This window comes from Pteropus medius, unplaced genomic scaffold, assembly GCF_902729225.1.
Source record: "Pteropus medius unplaced genomic scaffold, Ma_sr-lr_union100, whole genome shotgun sequence".
Taxonomy (NCBI): domain Eukaryota; kingdom Metazoa; phylum Chordata; class Mammalia; order Chiroptera; family Pteropodidae; genus Pteropus; species Pteropus medius.
In genome coordinates, this window is record NW_024342471.1 from 1,182,559 (window position 1) to 1,187,638 (window position 5,080).

The window sequence follows — 5,080 nt, forward strand, 5'->3', positions numbered from 1 at the left end:
GGCTCTTCCTGTTAAATTCCTTCCTCTAACAAAGATCACAGCTGCAGGCTAGCTGCAGTGTTGGCCTGCCTCATTTGTTTGCCATCAAGATCATAGTTTTCAGTAACACTTAGAGATGTGATATTTATTCATACTATGTTCCAAATTCAAGTCATCCCCTCCAGCAGTGAAGCTGCTGGTTTTCTCAACTTGCCCCACCCTAACAGAACTTCTGCATTGATTGAAATGGCTCTTGTGGATGGGTAAATGGCAGCATCTCCAGGCTAAAGTGGCATCACAGTTCTAAACTAAGAGTTCTAAAATTATTGTTTTTCACAACTTTGTTCAATTTTGTCATTGCTTTTTGTGGAGAGAATGTGCTGCACTCCTCACGTCTTCCATCTTAAGCCTTGGCATCTAGAATAAAATTGTTTATCTTTAGGTCCCCAGCAAAAGGGTTATTGAGGGAAAGAAATCTAGAAAATATCTTTATTACAAAATAAAATAAAAGTCAAAAATTAACCTGGAGTTTGGAAAAGTTGAAAAAAAATGTTTCATCTGGGGAATAACATAACTGGGTTCTGGTTCTGGCACGGCTGCCCATGAGCTGCTGCTTCATCTTGCTGAGCCTCAGATTCCTCAGCTCTCAAAAAGAGCAGCTGGAATTAAATTCCCTATCAGGGTCTTCAGATGAAAAACAGGAAAAGATACTTGAGAGATGCTTAAAGGACCATGATACTAATTATAGTATAAAGCAAGTATGCTGCACTAAAACACCTACCGAAACTTTTTTGGTAAAACTGGCTGGTAAACATGGACTTGGCTCAGCACACAGTTAAAGAATGTGAATGTGTTACTAGACCCAAGCACCCATAGTCCTTTTTTAGGTGCTCGATAATCAAAATGTAAAAACAATGGCCTGGTTGAGAACACAAATAATAACTAGATAATCAAGGTGTAAGCTCTCCAGATGAGTATTATAAGATGATGTTTTTCCATTTAAACACAAGGTTTCCAATCTCTGCTTCCCACTTAGTAGTTGTGGGTAAGAATCCTTAACCATTCTAGGTCTCACGTTCCTCATCTGAAAAATTAGTATAAAATCATTTATTACTTTGACAGCTAAAAGGATTAGAACAGACGTGGTATTTCAAATTCATAGCACAGAACCTGGCACACAAACGCCCATAAATGGTAGTAGGTATAATTATTTCATATCTCCAGAAGTGTTCCTACACGTTGGCAACTGAAGTGGCTGTATGCATGAAGGTGGGAATCCATACCTAATCTCTTTCCCCTTTACTAGACTGATGCTAAGGCATATATACAAGAAAACCCTCCTTAAAACAAACATCAATACCCATTAGGGCCTCACAACCTTATTATGTGGAACCTGGAAAGTGCGATGGGATTAGGTGGGAGGGGAAACAGGAAAGGTGAGAAAGAAGAGGGCACTAAACAGAAGGCCACAGATGGCCACTGTTTTGCTTTGCGTGGTGGAATAAAGTAGGTGAGAGCAAGTGAGGGTGGCAAGAGGCAGGCAGGACGCACAGAAGACTGATTCTGCCTGAGGCCACCTCGTAGATCCCATTTCAGGAATCCAAGGGCTCTCCCTTCTCTCTTTCACAACAACCCCAAGCATCTGTATATCTCTATGACTCACCGCTCTCTCTTCTCTATCAGCAAAATATGCAGTTTCACTCCTCCACCTTGCCTCCCAAATTGGTCCCAAGCCCAGAGATTTCCCAAAACTGTGTCTCATTAATCCCCTTTGGCAGGCAGCTCTAAGGGTGCCCCCCAGGCTGACATGTTGCTGGCCAGGTTTACCCACTCTGGTATATGTTGTTTTTTTGACACATTGGACCTTTCCACTAAGGCTCTAGGAAATAGCCTCTCCAAGTGAATCAGTTAGGATATTAGGAGATATATTGGCTCCTATAACTGACAAAGTCCAGGGATTGGGTGGGGATAAGGTAGGGCTCAATCAGGCTTTTACTCCATGTTTTTGTGATGCTAGTGCCTCTGCCCACCCTAATCTTCATTATCAGACTAGAATTATACCTGAACAGCATACAAACAGAGGGAAAAGGGGGCTATTCTTTCCTCTGACACTCTTTATAGAGAAAAGAACTTCCTTTAACAGTATCTCCTTGAAAACTTTTAAAATGTACCCTTTCTAATCCTGTAGTCAGAGGAATGTCACATATAGAGGTTGGCTATAGCCTGGATTCTTAAACCGACTGCTGGCAAACTTCTCAGGATTTCACATCCACATTGATACTCTGAGAATCTTGGTAAAATGCAGATTCTGATTCAGGAGATTTGAAGTAGAGTCTGAGATTCTGCATTTCTAGCATCCCAAGTAACACTGATGGTCTGCACTCTGAGTACAAAGGAACAAGGAACAGTGGGTAAGTAAGCTAGATATAGAAGGGCTTGCAAGCTTGTGTTCACATTAAATTCACAGGGCCTCTAATGCCATGTAGTATGTTAAAGTTATCCTCTGATTCATTAGAAAACTTAAGAGCATGTGATTTAGATTTTAAAGAACTTCTAGTTATTTCTTCAAAGAAGTTTTTCTGAAATAATTTTACATCTTTCTAAGTGTTTCTTACTGTTTGCAGCCATCAGAAATAACTCTGTATTCTGAAAAGGGAGCAAAGACACTTGGATGGATGCCTTCCTGAATTCCATACATTCACCCGGAATGATGATTCTTGACAGAAATCATTATCTCCAAATGAAAAATTTCAAATGGAAGACTGTAAAACATTAAAAAAAAAAAAAACCCTCAGATATGTGACTCCTAACACTTTAACAATTCTGATATGTCAGTAAAGCAACTTTTCTGAAGCTACAGAGAGCAACGGCAGTCAATGGCAATGTAAATTACTTTTTACCTCTTTGAGGACCCCCGATCTCATTTATCTGCTGGGTAGCAGGTCTGTCAGAGGTCCAGTCAGTTCCTGTGAGTGGGCTAATCCTCAGTTCCCATTTCCTCATGCTCATTCCTTTATCAGGGGAAAATGCATTGATTCCTTCTGGCCTAATTTCTTGAGGTGACAATTAGTCTTATGTAAATGACTGCAAACTTATAACTGAGATTTCCCAGTTGCCCATAACCTGCGAGCTTGCCTCCTGCCAAGCTCATAAGACAGAAGGTTCTTCTCTGGCCAGGGAGTTTATGTGTAGCTACGTTTTTCATAAGAGAAGGATATGTGAGAAGAAGAAAAGAGAATTATCATCAACCATTCTTCCCTTCTCTATGCAGAAAATGGTCTAGGCCTCCAAAAAAGTGTAGGGAACAAGTCTCACTGCTTTCCCTGGCAGTGAAAGTAACAAAAGAGCTATTGAACTACCTGAGACAACTTTGAAAGCATCAATGGAGTCAGTTCTACAGCTCAAAGGCTAGAACACAACATGAACAACTTAGAGAAAAAAAATCTCTGCAGCTAAAACGTTTACAAACGCCTAGAGGTTTGTAAATGAGAGACATTTTACCTCTCTCGAGTTCTGTAGGGAGAGACATTTTACCTCTCTCAAGTTCTGTAGGGAGACCACAGGACAGGATCAAAGACAGAGGCACTCCAGGAGATTCCAGAACAGTTCTAGATAAAGCCAGAACTATTATGACTTTTGACTCTTCCTGGAAGCAAACAGACTTTTCCTTAGGAATGACTATAGCTTTACCTTTTTCATCCCTGCCAACCACCCTTTGCTGTGCCCCCATATTCTTTCTAAGAACTCATGCTGTTTTGCTCACCCTCTCTTCCTACGATATACGGTAAAACCCACAAGAACTGGATGAACCAAAACGGCCACAAAAGGATCAAGTGGATAGGTTACTTGGTACTAAAAGGTCTTTCCCATCTCCCATCCCTTCTTGATTTCAGACTCAGGAAGTTCTGAAAAGTAGTGTGAATGATAAAACTAAAAGAGAGAAAGAAGATCTGTGAATGTTATATTAGGAAACATATTTAAATTAGAAAAATATACTTAGAGCAGTTAATTCTTAGAACTCGTCATTGCCTTTGCAATGTTGGAAACCACTAAAGAACTCTAGATAAGGGGTTTTAAGAGAGCAGTCTAAAATCTTTTTTGAGATACAAAGCAATCTAGAGACTTTTTAGAACCAAGAGTATTCAGATGAAAGTTATAAAAACTTTCATCATTGCAAAGTGATGAAGCATTTTCCCCATCCTTCCCATTTCTATGGAAGTCTTGAACCAAGGAAGTAGCAGTGATCGCTAAATGCGTACCCTGCCACTTAAATTTCAGAACACAGTAAAAATAACTGAAGTCGTTCATTTACAAGATGAGACGAACAAAATTAAGATCATATAGTCAGTTTGTGGAAACTGATAACATTTCAAAGTTCAATAAACTCCCTTAAAAAGTCCTAGTTTTGTTCTAGGTTTTGTAATTCTACAAAGTTGCTGCTTCTAAGCCAAATAAGTGATCCTTTAGTTTTCTCTTTGGTAACTATCCCTTCCTCCCCCACCCCTACCACCCCTACTCACAATTTTCTCCTTTATAACAAACATAAAAAGAAAAAGCAAAATAATAACTTTAAAATTCCAAGGTTTCACTTCAAGCCAAGGCCACATTTCTAAGCAACTTTGATCAGGTAAATTACCTCTAAGTGTCTCAATTTTTCCCTCTGGAAAATTGAAATAATTTTATCACCTTTGATCTGCAAATTTGTAAGGGCATTTCAAGACTGAATGAAATCTTCCTTCTGGGATTTCTGTTTCCAGGAAGATCGAGTATACATACTTTTCCCTATTCCCCCTGCGAAGCTTAACTAAAAACTCTGGACATTATATATAAAACAAACACAAGAAGATCTGAAAAGTGATAAGAGGAAGGCAGACCAGCTGGAGACCTATGAAGAACATAGGTAGTGAGTTCCCTGAGGTTTCTTCTTGCTTCACATATTTCAGACTCGAGAGTGGAGAACGGGCACCCCAGAAGCACCAACAGTTATAGTTTAAAAAAGAAAAGAAAAAAAAGCCTAAAGGAAAGCCTGCTCTTTGGCCAAAGGACAAGGAAAGGGGTAGTCTAGAAATACAAAAAAAAAAAAAAAAAAAAAAAAAAAAAA